The sequence below is a fragment of the Anas acuta genome, chromosome 5, assembly GCF_963932015.1.
Source record: "Anas acuta chromosome 5, bAnaAcu1.1, whole genome shotgun sequence".
Classification (NCBI taxonomy): domain Eukaryota; kingdom Metazoa; phylum Chordata; class Aves; order Anseriformes; family Anatidae; genus Anas; species Anas acuta.
The window spans coordinates 6,941,816-6,968,951 of NC_088983.1; the positions used below are offsets into that span (position 1 = coordinate 6,941,816).

The 27,136-nt window shown below is 41.0% G+C and overlaps 1 long non-coding RNA gene across 6 annotated transcripts in view; it reads left to right on the plus strand.

Annotated features, from left to right (window-relative positions):
- Positions 1-606: 606 nt before the first annotated feature.
- LOC137856786 (uncharacterized) overlaps positions 607-27,136 on the plus strand; it is a 70,931-nt gene continuing 44,401 nt past the window's right edge. For 3 of the 6 annotated variants that reach the window (XR_011096792.1, XR_011096796.1, XR_011096791.1), the window contains exons 1-3: positions 6,845-6,985; positions 7,313-7,391; positions 7,801-7,930. This is a non-coding gene — a long non-coding RNA (uncharacterized lncRNA). Of the gene's footprint in view, positions 756-781; positions 1,145-6,162; positions 6,284-6,844; positions 6,986-7,312; positions 7,392-7,800; positions 7,931-27,136 lie in introns of those variants that run through there. The other 3 variants (XR_011096795.1, XR_011096793.1, XR_011096794.1) reach the window with 3 other exon arrangements.

Here is a 27,136-nt window from a genome sequence, read left to right on the forward strand (position 1 = left end):
ATATTCTGAAAGCTTACCAAGATAATCAAGTGAAATAATGTAGTTTCAACTTTTTTTTTTTTCTTATGTTTGACAACGTTAGTTAACTACACTTACATGTGTTCATCAGTCTGACCTATAATTAAAGTGCAATATGCGAAGACCTCTAGTGTTGGACAAAGCATGTATGACAAAATATATATTTATATGTATGTGTGTATATATATATATGTATATGTATGTATTAATGCCCCAACTTAGAGAGGCATTTGTGGTGCTAAGCTTTAAGGGGCAGTACAAAGGGTATGTTGAACTGGGGTGTACTGAGCGTGGTCAAATGTGACAATAAAATGTAGAAGTCAGGGCTTACTAATAATTAAAATAATGAGGACTTCAGGAATGCAGGAATGTTCTGTGTTTTTTTTTTTTTGTGAGGGGCTTCTTGGCAGACACAGGAGCTGGATTACAAAATTTTGCTGTTTCAAAATGTTTTATATATTTTTTATATATATACATTTTATTTTTTATTATATATTTTTCCCCTTTAAATTTCTCCACAGGGTGTCAGGAAACCCGCTGGTGCCAGAGCTCAAAGTGCCATTGTTGCTGGGCTAGGGGGTCCTCCTTTCCTTTTCCTAACCTGCAGAGATGAAGCCAGCAGTTGCCTGTGGGCAACGGGACTGACCAGAGGGGAGCAAACCCAGCTTGGCTAACGAGCACCAATTAAAACCTGACCTGGAATAACCTAGCACAGGGAGGAATGGTAGAAACTACAGGTGAGGAGCAAAAGGAGGAAGGCTTTTGAAGTAGCCTTTTATGCAAACAATGCAAAAAGCCTTTTACTTGCCTATATTAATCTTGAGAAATTAGCATTTAATTTCTGTAATTAGCCTTTCATGCGCTCCAAGGAAACAAGTGTACACTTATACACTCGCTCTCATTTCTTTTAAATCTTGGAGGCTTGTTGTTCGGTTGCCAAGGGGAAGAAAAGATTTTAGTTGGAGATGAAGAAAGCAGAACTTGCTCCCAGGTGTTGGTGAATCATCAGGGAATGAAGCGTTTTTTATAATGTCTGGAGTTGGGAGGGGGAGAAGGAGAAGTACATGGGTGTAAATTCAGTTTTCCTGAAAGGTGCTGAGCCTGACAGCCCAGGGACTGCAGTCCGGTGAGTACGGAGGACTGTTGGGGACAAAGCTGGCTGCTGCCTACCTGTCCTATCCCCCTCCTCAGCCATTTACAGGGCAGGACGGTCCTGAGGGTCACACCAGCATCCTGGCTGCTCATTTGGGAAACTGCCAGCACAGCTTGTAATGTAGATGCTCATCCACAGGCAGATGGACTAAGACAGCTAATGTGATGCTCGTTAATGAGATGCTGTGCCCTTTGGAAATATGGCCCAGTGCAAGGGACCAACCAAGGGAAATGAGTGCTGGGCAATGAGTGTGTCTTACAGGCAAAGAAGCTTCCCATGGGGGAGGTGGCCTGGAGGGAGGCTGTTTAGCACTGAGAGGAGAGAGTGTTTTAAGAAAGAAGAGCAGGGAAAGAAGGCATGAAGTCGTAAATCATAAGAAAATTGACCAAGTTTACCTATTTCCTTAATTTCTAAAAAAGGGAGATGGTAGGTGGAGCAGAAAGCTAATGAATAAAAATAAAAAAGTGAGTACTAGAATGAATTCTCTCATGTAAGTTACTGATCTTTAATAACTGAGTCCAAGGAATAGACCCAGGGACTTTTATGCCACAATTTTCAAAAGTTATTACTGTTTCTTAAATGTTTACTGCACTTTTTCAATATTTGCACCATAAATCTGATCTTGAGAGTTGCAATTTTAGTCCTAGGGCTAAAATTGCCCTGCCAGCAATTGATGCAGATCAAATTTTGAACTTCAGATTATGTGCAGCACTCCACAGATCAAAGATTATGCATGGGAATCTTCACAAACACACCCAGAATAAAATGAAAAATATATATATATTCTGCTTGTAGGTAGCTTGCAAAGAAGAAAAGCAGAGGGATGGAGAATGACTCAAACAGTTTACTATGAAGGATCCACTGGGATGTGGTATTCTGTCTGTGGCTGAACATTATGAAAGACTGATGCAGCTATGCCAATAAAATACAGATAGCCAAGAATGAATTGCCACCCAGCTGAAGCTTTATCAAAAACTGGATATAATTAGTTAGAGTCCTTAGTCTTTGGGCCTTGATCGTGTCAACAAAGACATCCCACGATTATTAGGTGCTGACTGATCTGTGCTGCCTCTCTGTAAGTGGTTCACACTTGTCTGGTGTTCTCTTAGCAGCTTCTGCCATGAGACTGAGACGTGTTGGATCCTTTTCTTCCAGACTGGGCTGGTTTGACTTGAACTGTTGATGGGCGTTGGATAAGCCTTGTAGGCTGTGTTCAGCCAGCATTGCAGCCTCTTGCTTGATGCCTGGGAATGGTCAATTAGCATAACCTGACCTCAGGTGTTGCTCAAAGTCAACTTGTCAAGATAAAGTGCTATGAGCAACTGAGAAACTTTTAGGTCTGTTCTCTCCTTCTCAACCCGCTAAGGAAAAAAAATGTTGATAGCCTGCATTCTGTTTGCCTGTGCCAGACCATCACTAGGAGATGGACATGGTGTCCTTTTGTCTAGTAGGAACTAAAAGAATTAAACACTCCAGTAGCCAAATGTCAGCTTCGTTAGTCAATAAGATTTCTTCTGACTCTCCCGATGCTCAAATACTGCAGAACTTTGCCGAGGAGATTATTTTCTGCCCCTGTTTGTTTGGAGATTTTCGAGTCCTGTTCTTTCACTCACACGCAATGAATGACCTTGTCTTTGTCCTTCTGTTCTGTAGTGGATAAACTTCACAGTTTTTAATACCTCTTAGGGTTTTAGTGTGGAGTGCAGGCTTTCCTCCTGTGGTATGGCTGCTATAAAAACTGTCTCCCATTTTGAAATATTCTGTAAGATAGAGATTTTAAAGCCAGAAATTCACATCCCTTGTTTGTTTGTGTTTGATAGTTTTTTGTTTTGTTTTGTTTTTAAAGTATAATTTCCAAAACCCACCCCTCCTCTTGTGTCCACCTAATCCAGACTCCACTAAACGTTACCAGCGTTTCATCTTGGTTTTGTGAGCATCACTGCTAGATGGTATGTATGCTCCAGAAGGTTGTTGACTGTTTTAGTTGCTGTCCCGAAGCTCATCAATGCACTGTCTCACTCGGAGCTGGAACTGGAGCTGTTCTCAGGCTGACAAAAACTTCAGGGGGGGTTGGAGCAGAATCGTTCCTCCACCTCCTACTATCTGAGCTGAGAAGCAGCTTGTGTTGCTTGCTTCCATGCCTAATGGTCTTGCATAGCTAGAGACAGCAAGCAATTTAGGACTAGAAATGTCACCTGTTAATTCCATCGGGAATCAATGAGGGAGATTAAAACAGTATAGTTCGGAAACAGTGAAAACACAAGGAAAGCACTGCAAAGTTACTGGTGCTTGATGTTTTTATTATTCCCTGCAAATAAACACAAAACCTAATAATTCAGTTTGTCTACATTTTCAGAGAAATATATTGGAGATCAGAGAGTGAAAACAGCATTACTGTGCTATGCAAAACTCGCAGAAGGCTCACACACCTACTGGGGCACCTAAGCAGGTGAAACCTAAGAAAAAGCTCAAACACATTAGATGAATTTCATTTGTTCAAAACCAAAACAAGTGAATTCAATAATAGATTTTAATGATAAACTCCTCAATAAAAAAAAGGAGTTTATAACCAGTCATTTTATTCACATTAGTTTGAAACTTGTCCTCTAATCTCTTCTCAATAGAGGAAGTGCCTAGTATATTGCTTGTTTCTTTCTTCTTTTGCCTTTTAAAAGAAGAGCATGTGGGAGTGCAAGAAGAATACCTTCCAGCTTCTGAAGCATTATTTCCCATAAGATTATTATGACAATACCTTGGCAGTGTTTTTATGTATGTATATAAGCACCTTGAAACAAAAATCCCAATAAAAACAACAGCCAGGAACTAAGACTGGAATCTGAAAATCTGGGCAATTGTTAGATTCAAGCTCAATTCCCTGCAGGCTGGTGCTGGTGAGGGCCACAGCAAAGCCCTTCCTAGAGGGGAGGGGAGGCAGTGCAGCCACTTCCAGCAGTTGTTCCCACCCCAGCAGGGCTGAAGAATGAGTCTGAAACAAGAGTCCAGAGCTCACTGGCAGGAAGGGGCAGGATGAGGTTTGAATTAGAGAAGACTGCAGCCTTGCTTGGCTCTTTTGTTGTTGTTTAGCAAAAAGGAAGTAGACTGTTATTTCTGAGCACATATGCGATATATAAATGAGAAGCTCAGGGATTTTTGACTATTTATCTTCAGGATCCAGCTCTGAGACAGATCAAGATTTTTGCTTGGATGATTGACCTTGTGCTTTATGGCTAGCAACTGACTGTGAACATGGAAAATCTTCTTCAAAGGCATCCCCAGGCAGAAGAGCTCCATAAGTAGAAGCATAAAGATCCACCACCTGCCGGCAATGTGTGCTCTTGTTGTAGCCTGTAGCAGTCATGGGGCCTCACAGCAATAATGTGGGTGAATTTATTGTCTTGGATTACTTCTCAAGGGAGTTGGCTGCCTTACTTAATTCTGTGTAAGTTAGAGAAGGCTTCTCGCAGTGTTGCTCTAAGAAGGCAATATGGGTTGCCTAATGCATTGCTGCTGAATGAAAATACTAAGTAGATGGCTATGACTTGCTAAAAGCCCTCTCTTCAGACTTGGATGCTTAGATATGCCAGCAAAAGGCCTTCTTGGATCTTTGCCTGCCAAAATGGTATATGTGTGAAGACAACTAATTTAATTAGAATCTAAGCCGTGTAAACTTTCACATCAGGTGTTAGTGTACAGGTCCATGTAGAAAAAAAAGAACCGATTCTCATCTTGTTCTGAAATTCAGATCAGCCAAAATTAAGTGCTGGTCACATTCTTCTAATTTTAATTTTTTTTTTTTACTTTTTTTTTTTTCTCCCCTAGCTACAACTGAGCAAAAATAGCAATTGTCTATGATGTATTCTCCAACATTTGAAGTAGAACAATTGGGACTGTAATTTTTTCTGAAAGTTGTGTGTTAAATAAAAGCCTGATGGTTATCATATGAGTGATTGGATGAACTTCTATGGGGTGTCATCCAGGTGGCTAAGCTGAAGGGTCGGTCTTTGCTTTATCTGGATGGAGCTCTATCCAAGGTCTAATTAGAACCAATTTCTCATCCTCTCTCTCTGCTCTAAATCAGCAGTGGTTTTGTAAATCTGCAAGGCTAGAAAGCATAATTACTGGCCATCTATTCTGACTTGCTCTTTAATGAAGTCCATAATGCTTCCCAATCTAAATACGTACATGAAGTAAAGGAAACCATTATTTAAAACAACAGTAACAATAATACAGTCTTGAGTTAAGAATTACTTAAAATGGTGAATCCAGCAATTTTGTTTATAGGCAGGGCTTGGAAGATTAGTAGTCAGTTCCAAATCTTAACGACCTTGGGATTAAACAGGATTTTTGAAGTTACCTCATACAAGCCTACTTTAAGGTTTGATAGAAAAAACCCGAAACTCCCACCATGAAGTTCTGCTAGACTTACTATCTACTTTCAGTCTTCAAAGCACGTGTGGGTGGTGATTGATGTAGATGTATTGCAGACTGAATATAAATGCCAAAAAATATTAAAGCTCTTCAAGTTTTGTATTTCTATAGAAAAATGTATCCATTCCCTTTCTTCGCCATAAAATGCTGAGGTTGGTATTCAAACGTGTTGTTCCTGGACACTAAGAATCAACACATGGTATTTTGTTTGGTTTGAGTTTGATCACTGCATTAAACACCTTGCAATTCATCCAGAATTTGAATATAGTGCTCCTCATTGGAAGCAAATGTATATTCACAGTTTGTTCGTATCTATCCATTTGTATTTTTAATGTAATAACTGCTTTGTATTTAATACTGCTAATTCTCCATGAGAAAACTTTATCCTTTTTTTTTTTTTTTTTTTTTTTTTTAATGGGACTTTAAATGATCGCCATGATTTTCCCTTATAGTAAGTTCTTATACTCTATAAAACATCAGTATCTGACACTTTATTTGATATGCTGTACCATTTTGTCACCCATTGTTCTGGATACTAAGACTTAGAGCCTTGTTTTTGGTAGGTGCTATACAGACACCTCCCAGGGCTGTGGTCTCTGCCCTGATACAAGACAGAACCGGTGCAGAGTGAGGCTGCTTCTCTCCAGTCACGGAGAAGATTGAGAACAGAGCTAGGAACAGGAGGTGGGTATCCTGCCAGTCCAGGTCAGGCAGTGTTTCTTCTTGTGCTGTTTGTCTGAGACTCTCCAGCCGGCTGGAGAGTATTCTACTACCAGCAGAGCTTTGCTGGCAAAGCAATAAAGCAGGTGGTCTCCAAGGGTGGCAGCTAATAAACCATGTTACAATAATTAATTACTCTTCCAAGTACAAGAAGGAATCTTTAAATAACATTGCTGTGACTGTTTAAATGCTGACCTTTCAGCAATGACTCTGGTAGTTCAGAGTCTGAAGGTAGAACAAGGTCCATTATCTGGAGAGTTGGCTGGCTGAACAGTGGTGATTATTTCTCTTGCAAACATGTGCATACGTATGTGAGAGAGAGAATATTGCTTGCAGAAAATTGGGAAAAACATATTGTCTGATTTCTCTCTGTATTATAGGAAATGTTGCAAATCATGTAACTTCTGCCAAAGCATTAGACTCATCCCTGCTTCTTTTTCACAAACTTGTGTGGGGAGTTAACAATTAGAATAAGGATGGGCTCCACCTGTGGTTAATTCTGCAGCTTATTTCCCTGAAGGGAGGCTGATGAGCTTGGAAGAGCAGCATCATTTTGGTGTCCTTTATTTTGACCAAAATGAGAGTATGTAACTAATCAGTTTATTATTATAAAGTCACAGATAGAAAGCAAATCCCTTATCATGAAATACATCCTTTTTAAGCAAGGTAAAAAATTCATGCTTTACTTGAAGCAGGCAGGAAGCAGTATACAAATTTAGAGAACTAATAAGTACCTTGCCCTATCGGGTTATAATTGGCTAGAAAATGGAAGATTTCAATAAACTAGGGATACTAGAATTCAGATGAAAGTTGCAAAAGAAAAAACTAGATAGGCAATGCTAGAGATGGCAGGTTCTGGAGAAAAGAAGTAGTAAGGACCATAGACTTTGGGGAACAGAAATTGCTTAAATGTTAGATTTGACCTTGTATATTAAGCTGTAGAGGTGAAGGAAAGAGCTAGACTTCTGAATTTAAAAGACACATTTTCCACAGAATGAAGGAAAAGATGGGCATAGATAATTGGATGCTGTAACTGTGGGGTCATGGTGGAGGCAGGAAGGTTAGCATGAAGGTAAGACTGCAACTAATAATGGCTCAGCAGAACCTGTTCTTTCTGGAAATAAATATTTAGAGGGGCTGAAATGACTGTGCCTCGTAAATAAATTATGCATGCAAATTATGAAGGAAAACAGGGTTTATAATGGGTTTGGGAGGGCTACTAAATATGAAAATAGACTGCAGGCACAAAAATAGCGACTTTAAAGAGTGAGGAAAAGAGAAAGTTTTGTATACAATCTGTAAAATCCTTTTTAAAATCTTTCTGATAGCATTCTGAAAAACTGGTGTAAAGTAATGCTTTGTAGATTGGTTACTGAGTATTTATATGTAGGTCAAAATACGTTGGCTACAATACTTATTAGAGGGTTCTTTGAAACAGCGAGATAGGGAAGTAATGAATTTTTCTTTTGCTTGCTTGCAAGGACCCCAGCAAAATGATTATATATTCGCATCACAACATCTTAGAGGTGTGTGGAAGATACCGTGCTGAAGATAAACCAGCTTACTACAAGGGTCTTATGTCGTGTCTTCAACAGAGTTCCCACAAACAAGGTAAGGTTACGCTTTGTGGCTTCTTTGAAGCGTCTTCTCTCTTTCTCCACTTTTGTTTTGACCATTTTTAATGTTTTTTCTTGGACTTTGATGTTTACCACAATGTAGTTTTGTTAAGAGTGCTTCAATTTAATTTTTGTTCGCTATACAGTAACAGACTCTCATAAAGTGTCATTAGAATTGTGTGTTCTCACTAAGTGTCGCAGTCTGTTAAACCTGTTTTTTTTTTTATGTTCTTGAGCCAAATATGTATCTTTTTTTTTTTTGGGGGTGTAGAGTTGTAGGGATAGACTTTGAAAGAACCTTAAACCATGTTTTAATGACTGTTGAAACTTGTAGAGCTCTGTCTACATGGTCCTTTCACTTCTGTATATCTCCTAGGATGGAGACTTCAGCTAGAGCAGCTCATTTCAGACTATAGCATTGGTCCATGTATGTGTTTATTTAAAAAAGAATAAAGCAAATATAACATGTGTGGGGAAAATTGGCCTTTCAAGTGCATTGGTGAATGTACCTAAGTGGAAAGCAATTTTCCTTCACCCTTGTTGAGATATCAAGTTATTTTACCTGTTTTAAATTGGGTCAGTCTTAGTTTTGCAAAATAACCTAGTATTTTCTAGACTTAAATCATTCCAATTTCACATCAATAACTTTGAAAGGCCTGTTTAAAGTTCCTTTGAGGAAAAAAGTGACTATATAGTATCTGCTATATGTTGGCATACAATTTCAATGCACTTGTAGCGTAGGTTGTTAATTATGCTAATGTAGTGTTCATAACTACATAATTTAGGTGTACCAAGCTCTAAGTGTAGATATGAACTTGTTTAAATTATATTTTAATTTACAATTAATGCCCTGAAAAACCTGAAGGATATGTGTTTTTTTTTTTTTCTTTCCTTAAAATCACTTTCTCCTCCCCTTCCACTCATTTGAAGCTTGATAAAAGTAGGGTATTTGCAGCCAGCTTCTGAGAGAAGATGCAGGACATGAGATACATGATTGGAAAAATCCCAAGAGAGATTACAGGTGAAGAATTACCTACAGGGAGGTGTTAGAGGGAGCATAAGGCAGGGAAATAGCAGCTTTGTGGGAAATTGTGTATACTTGGATGCATTCACGGTGGAACTGACTGCGAAGATAAATTGAGGAGGTCACTCTGGTAAGTGGTACTGATGACTGCAATTTGAGAAAGTGTTATGTTGTGTATCTGGAGTACTTTGAGTTAAGCAAGCAATTATCTGGTGTTAATAGATTATTATTCTTTTTTTTTTTTTTTTTTTTTTTAAACAAAACAAGAGTATTCATTCATATCTCAAAAAGGAGAAAGCAAAGTATTCATTCATAGCTCTAGCAAATCTAGAGGCAAAAAATTTTGGAGGAAACATGCTTTGGCTTTTGAACAATGACCTTGCTAGAACAGCTTTCCACGCAAAAACATCAATTCAATGAAATCTCGATGGTTTGGGGAACAGCGATGCAGTTGCTAAGAGAGGACTCATAGGTGAAGCCTCCCAGTCCCTTAGCATGCATAGGTGTTTCTGGAAGAAAAGCAAGTCTCCATCTGAGTGCGTAAATTAGATCTGCTCTTTCAAAATCTTTGAAACTCTTTACCCCTTCTTTCTAAAGTTGCTGAAGCAGCAGTGCTAATAGCAAAGCCCCGTCCTCCTTTCATTTGTTCTGCTTTTGTTCTTGAATAGAAACAAGGGAGACAACTACAAATACCCCTTTGTGGCAGCTGAAGTATGAGACAGAGATCAAGAAAATCAGGCAAGAGAGTGTCAGTTCTGTCCAGTTCCAACCCGTACGGATGGTTTTTACTACTTGTGCCCTCTTCTTCTTTGCACAATAACATGACAGAATACTGTGGTGGTGTTACTGATTTGCAGTCTTAACATTCAATCTCACAGCTTTAGTGTGGTTAGGCCTTTCCCTTGGTGCTCTCTAAACATGATCTTGAAGCTGAATTTATTAAGGAGTTCAGTATATTGCAACTGGCTGGAAAAATCTACCTGAGATGAACTATGTTTAGATTCACGTCCTTGGTGGTTGAAGCTGTGCTAATCACAAGATGAGGGGACCTGGGACAATCCAAAGTTGCTTGAACTTGTACTAAGTTAGAAACTTTGGTGTCAATAATTTGATTTGTAGCCCTTTTTGAGCAGACTCTTGTAAGCTGACCGTCAACAAATTTTGTCTTAAAGTCTGCTGTGGTGAACGACCCCTTTGTGACAGGAATCTTCTGATTTCTGAAATGTTTTCTTTTCCCTTGGGGAGAGGGAAGCTATGCCTCAAAGAAAACAGACATCATCAAGCCTTTAAAAGTGGTGATCTTGCAAGTCCCTCTTCAGGCTGTCCCCTGTGAAAGAATGGTATTGGGCCTGAGCTATTCACATCATTATAAGCACTTAATGATGAACAACACAATTGGCTACAACCTGACAAGGCTTAATTCAGCGAAGCTGCTTTGTGAAACGACATTGCACCAGCTGAGGATGTAATCAAGTCATTTCATACTTTAACCTAGAAGCCTCCTTGTTAGTACAGCAGCAAATGTACTCATTGTAATTAAAATTACTTCTCTTTCTCAGGTAAACATATGCTGAGCTTTGTAGTTTATCACTTTGAGATAGGATTTCCCCAACTTTGCTAATTAGCAATGTTGCCCGAATGGAAGGAAACATATGGCTCGTGCCATGCTGACTTGAAATCTTTAGAGTCCCACTGGAGAATAATTAAAGTGATTTTGATTTACTGGTATGATGAAGTACAAGCCATTCTCACTTGGCCTTATGTCTAGAAGCTCTGAGACAGTAAGGTACCTTAGCAGGATAGCTGTAATAATTACCATTAGCCAGATTGTTGTTATTCAGATAGCTTTATTGCTGTTAACAATCACTTGTAGTTATTAAGTGACTTTATATAATCCATGCAAGATCTGAATTTTACCTCTGGAACTGCATTGTTAGTTGGGCTAAGTTAAGACTGAACAGTTCAGAGATTCCAGGATTTCAGTTCCTTTAGAAACCACATAGGCTATTATAATGAAAAAAATCCCTCCTGTCAAATAGAACTTTTTTTTTTTTTTACTGATAATATCAAGGAACATGCTGTCCGGTGCAATTTTTCAGAGGCAGATATTTATCTTTGTTTTTCCCTTTTGGAAACAGTTGATGAAAACATATGCATTGAAAGTGCAGATTTCTTCTTCAAACAAATTGAAAACTTTTTAAAATGAAAGCATCAAAGTTTTGACTAAAATATACAATGACAGCTCAACATTTTCTCTGGAAAACAGACAATAATAAGTGTTCATAAGAGTGAAAACTCTGCTTCCTACTAGGAAAAAGTTTAGGCAGAATTGTTACCCAGCACGGATAATTCACTCTGCTCTCCTGATGCTCATCATGAACTGGAAATAACAGAGCCTGTTTGTACATCACTGTAGATTTTACTCCACACATGGGTGTTTAACAAAGGTATGCATTGTCTCCTGCAGGTTACTGAATGTAAACACGAATGCTGCTGAATAAATGGAAATTACACTCTGTAATGTAAGCAGTAGATGTCATAAATATACACAGCTTAGAAAATGCAGAGTAAATAACCAATGTAAAAACCTCTGCTCAGAGGGAAACTGTACGAAGGGCTTTACTTCTTGATTAAGAGTCCTGACAGCTAATTTTCAAAACAGGATTCTCTGCCTTCTATATAGGATTCTCTACCTTCTGTTTTAAGTATGCTTTTAATGTTTCTCCAAGATAACAGTACTTGTATCTGCATAAGTTTAAAGCCAAACCAGGTTTGGTTAGAGAGAGGTTGAAAACTTAAGTGCTTGGGATGCTCTGGATCAAGCTCAGAAAGGGGACAGGATGCTTGGGATATCAGCCATACCCATGAGCTACTGGTTGGTTACAGTCTCATGGGAATGGCTCCTTTAAACTTTTCTTTTTAGTGAATAGTGGAAGCTGACTGGACTTCAGATAGCAAAACTTTTAACTTGGTGTGCAAATCTTGCCTTAAGCAGAAATTGATGTTGGCACTGTAAATTACTGAATATTCAATTCAGGAAATAGTTGGAAAAGTGCACTTTGTGAATTTTCCTTTTTCCTTTAAAAACAAAAGAAAAACAAACAAACAAACAAAAAAAACCAACAACAAACAAAACAAAATTTATGTTGCTCATGTTTTGCTTGTTTTGCATTACCAGGGTCAAACTGTGTGTTGCAAGGTGGTCCTTATGCTTTGCTTGGTCCATTTACTATGGACAAGATCATAGACCTCAGGACAATAATTTCTTTCCCCTTCATGCTGGAAGCTTCAGGAGACAGGTTTCTTAAATGCAAGACAAACGAAACAGGGTTTTGTTCGTGTGTGATTTTTTTTTTCTTGCATATTTGAGGAGACGTTGCACAGCATCTGTGTCTAAATAATCAAGTAACCTTATTTTATATTGAATTCACCATGCATCTCTCTCTACTGGTGGAGGTTACCATATGCATGGGTGCATAATTAAACTATTTAGAATTAGTCTAAAACTGTTTTATTTCATTACTAATATATGGCTAGTCAAATTGCAAAACTGGACTGAGTTCTATCCTAAATGTGAATCTCTGCCTCTCTCAAAAAACACATCTCTCTTTCAAAAGTGTAACGCTGCCTGTGACGCAGGAGTTGCCATGGAAAAATACATTGAGCCAATCATTCATGATTTATTTATAGCAATTAGAATGCACATCTTAAGATCCAATAGTAACTTTGATTTAGGGGAAAAAAAAAATCAGACAAAGGATTGAGGCAGATAAATCTTTGAGAACATTTGAGGGTCTGTATGGTCAATATATTATTTAAATAAATGACTATGTATGTTTCTGGACAGATACTTGAAGCATCAATGCCGATGATATTTGCTTCCATATTTCTGCTGCAGATAATGTTATTACTGCCACTGTATACTTACCATCTGTTCAGTGACTATAGCAGGCATAGTAAATATCAATTGAAAGTGAGATTTTTCTTTTAATCATCTTTTTTTTTTTTTTTCCAAAACTGTGCAAAAGTGAATGCTTTGGAGAAATCTGTACACCTGTATCTTCCTGGGAATGTGGTGTCTAGGGTGTTTAGTGCTGGGTGCACTTGCCTGTGAAGTTTAGACTGCATCAGGCAGGGGGTGAGTTTCTTCAGTTTTATGGCATTAAATTTCATTCAGGCAGAAATCCTTTATTTACTTTGATTAACATTAACTGTACTTCAGTTGTTGATCTCTTGTAGGTAACTGCTGAAGCAACAGAACCTTTGTTCTGTATCCCATGTGCCCTTCATCTTTGGGCAATAATGAAAATCAAGCAAGCAAATATACAGGTCTTCAGTTTAAATATTTATATTTATTGGTTTAATGGGTGGGTAACATGTGGGATTTGTTCTCTTCTCTAGGGAGGTGCCTTATGAAAACGTCAAGTCTGTTAGAGGCTAACTAACTCCTGTGGAGTTTATTGCCCTTGTCCTTCCATCATTACGTGGCTTGCTGAGTTTCATTTCAATTTGGCAGTGAGTTGTGAGTGTCAGCTTTCTTTGATGTATAGATCCCTCAGAGGTTAAATCAATAGTGTTTTAAGCATATCACTTTCTTTCAATGAGACCATTGCTGGGGGAATTCTTGCAGTTTTTCAGCTTTCATATTTAGCATTGGAAATGTAATGTTAAGGAACAAAATCACGTAACAAAAATCCCAAAGCAACTGTTGCATAGCTGATTTTAATTACCTGGTATTGATATGTGAGCTAAAAAAAAATACGTCTGATTGCATTGAAGCTGGGTTTGTAAGAGATTTTTCAGAATACAGCTTGAGCCTTATCCCACTCTCTGGTGGTTCATGGAATAGCTGGAGACCTTTCCATGGGCTGGTTTTGTATTCATCTCTTGAGACCTGTTGATTTTCTGAAGTCTTTGTGTGGGGCAGGAGGGGAAAATAGGCTTTACCTGATTGTGAGCATGTGTGATGACCATTCAACAGACCACCTCCTATTTCTAAGGGGGTTGTAGGGCTCCATTGAAAGTGTGTAAAGGGAGGGGTATGGTAGGGAATGAGAGGGGCTCTGAGAATTATGCTGGCCAAGAGGCATGAGACAGTGCATTCAAGGCTTGTATGTCCTAGGGCATCCACTCTGAGCACTGCTGTTCTAGACCACATGATGCATTTGGCCAGATGAGGATGTCATCCCTCAACTGTCTCTCACATCCTTGCTTGATTTGGTAGCAGACTAATAGAAGCTGCCCCATGTTGGGTTTTACTGTGTTGGTCATGCCTGCAATAGAAAGTTTCTCACTTGTGTGGGGTTTTCTTTGGAGCATGTAATAATTTTGCCACCCTAGAGGACTTAAAGTAATCATAGTGTTCTTCTAGAAGCAGCAGCAAACACTTATTTTTTTAAACAAAATCAGAACAACAGTGCTGAGGCTGAGCAAACGTCCATCTTACCATATGTCTTGTCTGCAAAACCACAACTCTTAAGCTTCACAAGGAAACAAGCCACCAACTGTGAGATTGCGTTACGTTACTAGAAATTACAACTGCTATTGACTGGAAGCTTCCTTTGTCTGTAAGTGAAACAAATACCTCATCTCTCCCAGTTTGATTAATACAGCTTTTACCACCAGTACTGTAGAAGAGTGCCTGGGGCAGGGGTGACATTCTGAGCTGGGATTCATCTTCTTCAATGAGTAGACATCTGCACTGCAAGCGGCCCATCTGACAGCTTGTCTGGGCTCTCTTCAAAGTTGATGGAGAGAAATGGCTTTTCTTAAGATGTGATTTGTTTCATGCCATGACAGCTCTCCAAAATCAGTCAGATGTACTGAAACTTAGAAGTTTCTGTTTCGTCATTGGTTAGAAATGAACCCAGGCAGCTAACTTAGTTTGTCTGCTTATATTTTGTCTGCTAGAATTCCAACTCTGGGATCCCAAGTTTGTATTCTCTGTTTTCTAAGCAATATTTTGGTTCAAAGGATGCTAACACCTGGCAGTAGGGTCACCACTCTCCCTCATCACTATTGGCACAAAACTTACTGGCTATGGATTCTTGCTCTGAAACAGTTGCCCTTTACTTTTCTGGTTCTACAGACAACGTGGTCTTGCCTGTGAATACTTGCATAGGTCAGCTGGGCTCCTGAAAGCCCCTTTGAGATTGCTATGAGAATTAAGTGTCCAAACGCTTTAAGAAGCTTTGGAAAATCTCAGCCATGGCAAGTTTTAGTGTTTGGCACCAAATAGTGTGCTTTTCTTACCAAAGAACTCAGAGAAGACAAAGATACAGCTCACTTCTCAAACCTTTTGCTTCCCTCAGAAACTCTGAGATACTGGATTGCCTCTAGCCCCAGGAGGTTGGGTGGGCGGGTGGGCTGCCTGGGCTGGCAGTGTCTGCAGGAGGGCCCTGGGTAGCTGGAACTGATGACAAAGCTGCCTGCCAAAAGATGAGTGGCATCAATGCTTTGCTGTGCAACACTCTTGATCCTTCTGTAGGAGCACTTTTTCTGGCAAATCTCTTCCATCCAAAAATCTCCGGCCAGTTCTGGCAGATAGTGAGGGATCCCACATACTAATGAGTTGTGCGTGGACTGAATTGTGCACGCTGAGCTCTCTGGAGAACGTTCTACATGCTCATTGCATTAAAGAGGGTGAATGTGCAGAGGGAAAACATCCTACACATCTGCCAAGATGGATAATTGAGCTTTACATCCTTCAGTCAATTTCTCTTGTATTTCTGATCTCAATTTGGCTCTTTGTTCAAGCACCTTGTGTTTCTCCATCTCCAGTGCCCAGGGTGCTACACAGAATTGTATTGAATAGCCACCTGCAGACCAGAGATGTGCTGTGTGGGTGGTGGGAACTCCTAGCTGATATCTGCAGCTTTGTCAACTACTTATGGGTGGTGGTGTAAGGGGGGAGTGTTAAGGTCCGTTTAATTGAATGTATCACTAGCTGATAATTTAGCAGTATTTTAGATAAACATTAGCATGCCTGTGAAAAATCAATGACTCATTCTCTATTAAACGCCTGCCTTGAAGCCTAAGGAAAGATTAGAGCACCCAAAGGACAGGGCAAGTAGGAGAAATGAGTAGTCTCCGCTCTCAGCGACTTGTGGGAAGACAAAACAGGGTGCTGTTTTGTGTGTTTCTTTTTGTTTTTTTTTTTTTTTTTCTTCTTCCTTTAGTGAGGCTTATTGCAAGCGAAACCTTGAAAAATTAGGAGGTTTCCCTCAACTATGAGTGAGAATAGGAACTTTATTCTAAAGTCTCAATTCAATTTTGCCTTCAGGACTCTTCTTTGGAGCATGGGATGCTGTGGTGCTTTGCTCTTGCTGCTTTGTGCAGCAAACAAAAAAAAAAAGTGCCCTCCCCACCATCTTTGATAAAGTGGGCAAGCTTTTTTCATATCTCAGTATGAGCCCTGGTATTTGGACACCACAGTGATGTTTATTGGTCTCCTGTTACCACGTGATGCTAACATCATTACAATTCCTAGTCTTTAGTTTTATTTCAGCCAGTTTTACAGTGCTTGCTATGCTTGAAATAGGAAAGTACTCCTCCTAATGTTTTACTCTCCTTGAATGGATCTCTTATACCTCCAGGACCTTTATTCAAGCTATGCTTAGAAATAGCTGTGAGAAGCTAGATGTCTTGTGGCAGGCACTTCTTTCAGCAGAAATCGATTATATGACTCAGTTACAATCCTGAGATGGATTATCTTAGTACTTACATACAGGCATGGTATCTTTGGATTTTCAGCTTGCTGACATTAACTGTGTTGCAGTGAAGAAGCCAATTGAATTAGCTGTCCAGTGAGGCTTCTGAGAGCTGGGAAAGTATCCGTGCTTCCTGTTGTTTGGCATGTGCATGGAGGTAAAAACTGGCTGGCGGCTCAAAGAAATATTTAGAAGTGATCTTTAATATTAAATATACTCAGATTGGTTTTTAATGGTGGTGAATAGAAATACCATTCTTCTGCCAAACAGGTATACAGATGGGGGATGCTTATGGAAGTTCAATACACTTTCTTTTTCTAGTCTGGCTATTCCTGGGAGGACTCAAGTTGCTGGAAATAGTTTTCACCTGATTTTTAGAGCAAAATTATCACTGGAGGCTCTTAAGATGCTGGCTGCAAGGATGGAGACAACTTAAGACCTTATTGTCTCTCTTGTTTCTTTTTCCCATTCCCTTAGTTGTGCCAATATGGTCTTTTGGAGCTATGCTGTGTTACAGAAATGATCCAGGTAAAAATATCTTTCTAGAAAGGGAAAGACAGAGTTATTTTTAATCTGACTTAACCTTCAGCATTATTTTTTGTACAAAATGTGGATATTTCTTAGAAATTAGCCACTGAGGAAATAAAAAGCTACAAGAATCTTCACAAAGTGAAGTTTGCATGGGAGAGGACACTTTGCCATAAGTCTTGGACTTGAAGAATTGAAAGCTGCAGATGTGATCTGTATTGGAGCAAACACCAACACAACACTGCTGTAAATGTGAATGTAGAAGGTTACAGGCAAGAAGTTTATTATGCTACCTTTAGAGCTTGTTTAAAAAAAAAAAATCCATTAAAAAGGATTTTGACAGCAAATGAGTTTTTATTAAATGAAGGTTATTCTGCAGAATGCTGTCCCGTCCTCTTTATTATTTTAATAAAATGGGAGGAAGGAGGGCTGGGGAGAGGGAGATGGGGAAGACCACCACACATTCAACTTCTTGTCCAGAGACGGTGATCTGGCACTTGCAGAAATATCAATGAGTTATAAGCAGAGTTGGGGCGGAAGGGGCTGTAGTTCGTGTATTCTGAGTGTAGCTGAAGAGTCCAGTCTATGTAGGAACGTGAGTCAGAGGGTTATGAAGGATCCAAAATGCACTTCCCATGAGACACAGAGGGAAAGAGCTGGACTGCAGCTTCCTAGACAAAAGCTGTCAGGCATTTGTGTAATTATTCTGTCGTGGAGTTTGGTTTTCCGAGGTAGAGCTGTCAGTTCTCTGCTACAGCTGAAGAAGCAGGAAATGTGTTGAACCAACCATAGCACAGGCCTCACCTGCATGCCCAAAGGCTGTCTCCATATCAGCTCTAAGGTTATCTGGGCTCCCATCTCTTTTTTTGTTTGTTTGTTTAAGCTCTGTTTGTTTCATGTGTCTTTCCAGTCATACTTATGCTCACGGCTAAAACTAGTAAATATGAATATAAGCCAATAGCTGGGGTGTGTGCTCCTATGTGAGGGAATGTGCTCCTGCTCTGAATATCTGCGACACTGGCAGCATTCACGTGCTGCTTGCTTGCCATGGGGAAAGCAAAGTGTGTAGGTTGTGGCCAGAGCAGCAGAGTGCTGCAGCCAGCACCTCGGAGGTGGTTGTGCTTCTCTGCTGCTGGGCATGGGCAAAAGAACAAAAGCTCATAATTTTACGTTGCATTTATGGTGACAAAAGACAGCTCAGATGTTTGGTCTGGTGTAATTTCCAACTCAGTTTGGCCTGCAGCCACATACAGCTGAGAGAGATGTGACAGAGAGGGACTGTTTATTTCCTGGCTGGATTAGCAAAATGCTGCTCAGCACTAGAGATGTGCCTATCCACATTATTAGTATTAGTGTCCATTGAATGATTGCTGATGCCTTCATCCCTCTGCAAGGCTCAGCTGACAGCAGTCAGGCTTACATCCTCTGGATCTTCCCTTTGTTCATTTGCTCCCTCTCTCCAAGACCAGCTCTCCTTGACAAGGGAAGACTGGAGCCTTCCTGTCTGTCCCAAATCAGTTTGTACTGATGGGATCTGGAATATGAAAAGAGTTTCTACATTGCAAATAATGCAAAGTGTGTGCTCATTAGTAACATTCCCTTTTTTGCCCCCCAAATGTGTTGCTTGGAAAGATGCTGGGATGTGAATGGTGAAAGCACTTTTACTTTGCATGGGAGGACTGTGCATGCAGTAAGCAAGCACTTGAATATTTCATGAAGGGTTCATCTCCTAATGGCAGGAGTGTTTCCAAACCTGAGGCTATCACGGGGTGCCTGTGTTGGTGAGAACTAGCAGAATTATAACCCTCCCTACCACCTCTCCCTTCTTCCACCCCCCTGCTCACTGCCAAACAGGGAATCATCAGAAATGAAGGCAGGAGTCTCACAAAAGCTGATGTGGGAGGCAGAAATAAAGCTGCTTCAGGAACACAGCTCACACAACTTTGTGTCTGCTGTGAGCTCTCTCCTGGTGGGCTGTGGTTAAACAGTAATGGACCTGTGCCAACCTCACATCTTCCAGGGAATGTGCCATATAACAGTCTTTCATTGGCATTCAGATCAGGAATTTACATTTAACCAAATATGTGATTTCATATCTGATTCTGCTGTTCCCATATCTGCTAGGAGACAGTCATTACGGAACTTGGTTGATATGGACTTAGAAGTGTTACTGAGCCTGATATTCGCATCTGTATGTGTGGGTTGAATGATCTGTGCCCTTGTGTTGAGAAGTGCTACTGACTGCATGCTGGGGCTGACATCTGTCCTGCCTGTGCCAGCCCCCAGAGAGCATGGTTCAGATCCTTCAAGTAGGGAGATGTGATTAGGCTGTAATTCTTGGGTATTGGAGTTTTTATTCAATACTGGGGTGACTTGTGTTCTACTTACTGATTTGTACTCCTTTCCTGGTTACCAGTTTTTAAGATTTGGGGACAGGCTGTGAGAGGGTTCCTTTCTGCTTTTTGTTGCTTCTCACTGCTTGAAGCCATCCCAGGTCCTTCCTGGTGGCTGTTTGTGAGCACTTCTCTATCAGCCTGGGTCTGCTTCCTCTTCTTTCTGCAGCTGGAAGCATCTAATTTCACCTCTTTCCTCCAGCAGCATTGTGGTAGTGGAAGAGCAGTGATGAATGCTGCTCTTGCTATGTGCAGGGAACTCTTCTGGTGACCAGAAAGAGAATAAGCGAACTGCTCCAGGGAAACAGCTGTTTGGCATGGCATGGATGTTCTCCAGAATCACACAGCAGAGAGAGATGTAATGCTTCATTTGATGGTCTCTCAGATGGACTTCTGGCAGTTTTCAAGTAGTTCAAGCATTTCAGGGTGGGTGGAGCCAATGCCTTGATTGCCTAAATTAAGATATCAAATAACTCATCTAGCTCTTGTATGTTTACCTGGATTCAGGAGGTGTGAGGAAAAAGCTGGAAGTCCAACCCAGAGGTCTACTTTGTTTATAAAGTAGCAGCTCGTGGATCTTGTTTTGTGACTCAACTTTGTTTTATTCTAGACAAATCCCCAAGTTTCTGCTTCTCTTCTTTTCAGCCACATAAACCATGTGTAATACTTTTGAGATAAAAGACGCACCAGGAAAAAAACACCTCGCTACATGCTAGGTCACCCTGAAATCCATCCCAATCCTGCATGGGAAAGCTATGTGAGCTTTTCTCTTCTAAACCATAAAGTTCAACAAACTAGGTGCTAGGCTTGGAAAACATGTGGGGGGTGAAGTTACAGCAGGTGTTAGGGGCCACTCTTTATTTGGTGAGTGAGGCAACACTTTTTCCTTAGGAACCCAATATCAACTCACCTGAATGTGGATGTGCACCTTGGGATTTCCCAAATGCCAGGACTTTTGTCAAGTTTATATCATAAGTGGTATAAATTGCAAGCTAGTGCACAGCTGTCTGCTGGAGCAGTAACTTTTAGTCTGAGATGCTTTTGAAACATTTTTTGGGACAGACAGGCTGAGTCATCAGTTGATGTATCGAGAAAACTTGTGCAAAGCATATGTATGTTCTCTTGGTAAACATGCTGCAAATTACAGAAAATGCTTTTGTCTGCAAGTATAAACTTTGTTGCTTAACTGCGTAGTGAGGGGGTGAAAAAAGCTCATTACCAGACTTGGGTAAGCACCAAACAACAGCACAGCTCACTCTTTACTATGACATGGAGAAAAAAGAGCATTCTTTCCTCAAAATCTGTGTGAACTGAGCTGAGACAGTGAATGGGTACAGACAGACAGGGTTCTAAGTGCTTGTTGCAGTCTTCTGTGACCCTGTCTAGGTGATGGAGCATGGAGAAAGAGAGAGATTCTTTGGCGCACACATAGCTTTGGTGGTGTGGGAAGGAGCATGGTGGAGGACTTAAGGTTTGGTGAGACACAGAAGAGCTGGTGACCTCGTTCTAAACTTACCCATTTACATTTTTGCTCTTAAAATGGATATGATTTTCCTTTTCTCTTGCCCATCTTTTACCTGCCTTTATTTTAAATGTTTAATGTCAAAAAGACCTCGTATATTAATTTACACTTAGCATAATGGAGCATGCATCACAGTTGCATTTCTCATTGGTGCTGAAAATTCCAGGAGTGTATTGCTTGTGGAGCCTTTTTTTATTGTATGATTCTATATCATTATAGAAAAAATCAATGAAGTAATAATTAAGACCTTAAAAGAAATGTAGGCTAGTACCTTAATCTTGTATCAATTTGCTTTTATTTCATAATAGCATAAAAATTTATCTGCCAAGAGCATTATTAGCTAGTTCAGATTTTGGCCATCTAGATATAATATTTAAAAAAGAGTGCAATGCAATTATTTATTTCACATTCATCCTGAAACAAGCTTTATTAAGGGAGAGGACTTGAAGACACTGTTTGTATTAAATGAGGGGAAAAAAAGGCCCTAGCTACAAAAGAAATCTGCTTCTAAAGTTCTCTTGCCACTGTGGAAATCTAAAGAACATGTACTATTGGTATGCATTTTTGCTCAGGAATGTTATAAATATTTGAGCAAGATCAAACAGAACAGCAAAGGAGCACTGTTTTAGATGTGGAACTTTTTAGAAAAAGAAAACAGATCCATATCCAGCGAATATGGACTGGCGTCAAGCACAGCTCAGTGCTGGTGGTATTTAGTCTGGGATGTTCTGTTAAGCCGCATTACGAAAATATGCTTTTGAATACAGGAATCCATTAGGTAACTTCTTCCCTGTAGATGAACCCCCATATCCTGTCTTCTGGTTTGGGGAGGCATGGGCATCCATGAGGGATAGAAGCCAGAGGACAGGGCTTCTCCTAAGCAACACAGCCCTTATCCGAGGCTGTTCAGCCCAGTGATCTGACAGGAAAACTTCTGAGAGCTGAGCTTGGTAGTGTGGAGGAGAGGCGATAGTTTGCCAAGTGAATTTTACTGTTTGGATCTAACTGACACTCAATACCTGGAATCACAAGACATTCATTTGTCTTTTTTTCTTAGTTAGGCTTTGTCTTAGCAGAGCAATTATCACTGAGAGGGGGAGGCTGCTTATTGAACGGCCAGGAGGCTATCGCAGAGAAAGCAAGGCAGCGCCTCATGCTGACACAGGAACAGTGAGCATCTCAGGGTCCTCTTGGCTCACGTTAACACAGTTTGGCCCTACAAAGTAAGCACCTTGCATCCTGTCAAAACTTGGACGTGAGTCAACAGGAACATCTGTGGGGACTCTGCTGCATGCATGGCCATGTCAGTACATCAAACCTAAGGTGGAATAATGTTGTAGCAGAGTACCCTCCAGGAATTGGCACCTTCCAGTGAACATTTTGGCTGTATCTTGGTGTTTGTGCTGCAATTAGTTGGGTATGGCTGCAGTGTCGCACCAGGCCCTGCCAGTGACGATAGCTGCAGCCAGGCTGCCTGCCCCTCTCTGTCCTGGCAGTTTCTGTGGTCTTTTGTTGCTTTGTCAAGACAAATTTTCTGCCTTTCCCTGCTTCTGCCTGCCTGTTTTAGCTTTGCAAACTTCATGTTAAAGCTTTGACGTTTTCTTTCCTTGACTTATGGCCAGAGTAGCAATTAATCCAGTGGGAGATAGCAATGCTATTTTTTATTCAGGCTGCTGATGGAATAGCGCAGAGCAGGTTATGAGCCTAGATGGACCGAAAATACCATTCTTTGACAGAAGGCACCACCCAGCTGCTTGCTTACATCAGAGGAGCTCACTGTGGTTTGTGAAGATTACTAACACATAGCAAAATCAGCGGTTAGGACTGATGTGTAGAAAGGTATTTGGGCACTTCATTTCTGCTGATTGCTTGTAGGGGGCCACCTTTAAAACCCAGGCCTAAATTCCCCGTCAGGGCTCGAGGCCCTGGCTGTGATGGCCAAATTTTGGATGTCCTGTTGCCTAGCAACATCAGTGGCTGAGGCAGGTACCTGAGCTCTTATTCCCATTTACTCCATACCCAGTTTAGGAAAAGAATCAGAAAATTAACAGTGAAGGCCAGGAAAAGAACAAAAGAGTGGCTGTGCTGGACCAAAGGCACATCATGCTGCCTCTGGCAACAAGTGCTCAGGAGAAAGGGCCCCTGTGTGCTTGCTGGCCCTTAGCCATCAGTGATGTCTTCATCTTTAACAGCCCAGGATGGATTTCCCTCCCGTGAAACTGTCTAGTGGCTTTTTGAACTCTGCATCTTTCTGATGTCTGCAGCTCCAGGGGCAGGGCATTATGCAGCTTAATTTTAAGCTGTGTTGAGAACTGCTTCTGTCTGTTTGCCTCTGAGCCTAATGCTGGTGAGGTCCCTTCGATGCCCTTCGGCTCTGAGATTGAGAGTGGTGGTGAGCAGTGCTTGCCTTCTGTGCTCCTTGTGGTTGGGCAGAGCGTGCGGTCTGAAGCAAAGCACATCGCCCTTCTTAGTGCTTCCTGCCACTTCACTGCCCTTGGGAAGGCCGGGGTTTTACTCTGGGTTGCAAAGAAACACCAGTCTCTCTTCAGAAGTCAAAAAGTCAAATGTGGAGTAAGGGTCAGTAAGAACAAAAGCACTTTTCTTCTGGATGTGTGGATGCATTGGTAGAAGCAGTTCTACCTCTTCAAATAGGTTAGGGTTTGGAACATGTGTCCAGGAGGTGCTCATCTTTCTTTGTTTGCGTCTCTTACTGAAGACAAGTTTAGACCTGGTTCTTCAAAGTATCATGAAGGTAATGGGCCTTTTAAAATTAGTTTTCTTACTGGCTTCTAGTGAATTTATCCCCATCTGTGCAGAATTACATTTCAATTGGCCAAGTCCTACATTACCTGTGGTCTCAGAGAGGTCTGGGCACCAGCATTTTATTTTGCTTAGGTTACTGTGTCTGCACACCTGGGTGGTATCAGAATGGAGAAAACATTAGAAGTTCACAACAGACAGACAAACAATTGTCTCTTCATTTAGGCTATGACTTAACAGTGGAGAAGCTCTGGACTTTAGGACTGCCATTTGGCAAGACTGAAACCAGCTGGGCATCGGCTGGTCAAACCACAGATAGTGATGATTGTATTGATGTTTTCCAGAAGCTGAACTTTCATCTGTGTTGATCTTTAAATACACTGATGAATCAAACAGGTATGCAGTGACTTTTGTCAGAGTTGATGAATTTCTGGTGTGGATAAAGTATCACAGGAAAAGAGCTACACTAGTAAGCAAAGAAAGGGATTGACTTCCAGTGGACAGCTAGCTTGCTCCCTCCTCATCCCCTGTGGCTATACCTTAATGCCTGCTGTCTTATGGGCATTGCTTTGGTGGCTAACAGTGTGAAAAGCAAGTGAAATGTTTCATATGTTAGGAAACATTCCTGATATTCCCTGAACTGAGAGGGTCTCTGTCAGTTCTCTGGTGTCTAATAAGAAGGCGGTACTATTTTGGGGTCTTTCTTCTATATTCAGCCATGTCATGATTGAAACTGTAGGTGTCTTAGTGTCTTTTTTGAGACCTCTTAATCCTGTGACAAGTTGGCCAAGGGGCTCAAAGCTTTTTTGAGATTTATGTATGTATTCATGCTGCCAGGTGGCATATGCTGTGTAAGTTTAATTCTGATTGGAAGGCAAAAATGGCAGTGGAGGCTGAGAAAAAGATTGAATGATAAGGTTTGAATTTGAAATATGAAAATCAGAATCACTGCTGGGGTGCAGAAGACGTTGCTGTCAAAAGCGTATGCTTTGGGACCATGTCAAGAAAAAAAAATGGCACTTTTTGTGAATCCCTGCCTCGTGTTAACTAATCCAGTCTCATAGATGAATTGAACTCCTTTACAGGCTATGCTTTGGCAATGACAAAATCTCTGAGACTGGAGAGGGAATGGCACAGGACCCTAGACTGTTCACAGCCAGAAAGTTCAGGTGTGCCCCCTCCACTGTGTGCCATCTGGCATATTTACTAATATTTGCTAATTTACTAACATTTACTAATAACCTTCATTGCTATGCTGTCAGTGTCACACTGTTGGAAAAGCGGAGGATTAGAAAAATCAGCTGTGCAGTTGCCTGGTTCTGCATTTCTTTATTACAACCAATATGCTACAGAGTCTATAAGTAATAGACAGCTTCCTGTTAGCTTCAAAAGGCAGAGGATTTCATTTAGTGATTAATACAATACTCTACACATAGATCCCTTCCAGGAGCTGGGGGTGGTGTAGGGGGGAGAGATGTATTAATTCACCTGTTATCTTGCCTGAGCACAGGAGGATCTGAGCTTAAATTCAGTTTTCAAAAGCTAAGAATATTCTTTTCCCAAAAATCTGCTCAGCATCTGACCTGAGCTTCCAACCATAGCTGAAGGCTGGAATTGTGTAACACTCTGGGGACTTCTCTATATGGTTCATGTAATAACGCAGCCATGTAAAGCTTTCTCCTGGAATCTGCCAGACAAAAATGCCATGCTTTTTCATAGTAACTTCCTGTGGTATAAGTGATGGTTTGTGTATTTGAAAAGTAGTTTTAGAAGGCTGCTGTCTCCAGCTCAGCTTCGGGGTGCTGGGATCAGAGTTGTTTTTAAAATTTATAGTCCACTTTGACTTCACTACGCTTCTGGAATGGCCTTTCTGGCATCACTCTACATGGGAATGACAGAAATTAAACATCCTTTTGTTTCCCCCCACAGATTTCAAATGCTTTAGAACTACTGACTGCAGCACAGCCCGAACAGCAGGCATTTCTTCTGCGTGTTGCTCTTATGCAAGGCTTAGGTTAAAGGCACAAAGAGAAGAGAGCAGCACGCACAGGTACAATGAGCAGAAGTTTACCCATGCTTCTCTGCTAGGGTGGCAGGCAGTTTTGTGTCTTTAACTGGTTCCTGTTAGCAGAACCTGGTATAGAACCAACAGGGAAATATGTGTATTCCATTAAATGTAGTAAGTCTCATTTTCTGTACTGTGGTTCTGCTCAGAGTCTCCTGAGAAAGTCAGTACTGGTGGTACTAAGGGCATGTCAGGTGTGACTTGGAGGAGCAGCAGCTCCTGGAGCAGGCCAGAGCCCTGGCAGTGGGAGCATAGGTGGATTCAAGGAAGGGGAAAGGAGAAATTTCTGGAGCACCCAGGAGACCTGACAGGCCACAGATCTACTCTTGAGTCTTCTGGATCCTCTTTGTTCCCCTGTGCTAGCTCTGAGTCATGTGGATTCATGGTCTGGCACTGCAGGCCTTGAATCCACACGACTTTTGGCAGTTGCGTGCAGTTACCATCCCCTGGAGCTATGTGATCTGGGTTATCACTCAGGGCTGTCTGTACGGCTTGAGAAGCAGGGAAGGGTGATGTTACTGGCAGAAGTACACGAAGGATGGGACCTCCGGGTGAAGAGAGACAGCGGAGAGATTTCTTCTGTGAGATGACCCAGTCCTGTCATCTCCTGTGTGCTGTGCTGGACTCCTGTCTTCTCTTTGTGCATATTGCTTGCCCAAGCTGGCAGACAAGACCACAGCTCCATTTGCTGTGATGTGCTTGTTCAGTAGTTTTCTTCAGCCACCTGAAAAGCCCTTCAGCAAACCTTGGGGGTATGTGCTGCTGTCTGAAGAGGCTGGGCTGCCCTATTTCTGTAAGCCCTACATAGAAAGTGGGTTGCTGAAGGACGTTTCTTGCTCTCAGTTCTCTACGCAAGACCGATCCAGAAAAGGATGGTTATGTTGAGGCTCTAGTATTTCTGAGGGAAGGGGTACATATTCATGTGTGAGGAGTAAAAAAAGAAACATTATCACGTTCTGATGGAGTCACGTCCCCATTTAACATAATGACAGACACCCACTGACTTCACAGGGGTCAAGCTTTCAGTACCCTGTATGCGGGGGATCTGTCAGTAACATTATCCTTGTTATAGCAATAGCTGAACTCCTGTTAACATAACAAGCTACGGGGATCTGCCAGTTAGCAGCTCTGTCACTTGTTCTCTCTAATTTGGATGTTTGCATTTGATTGCTATCTTGGTTAGCTCCAAACTCTTCATGT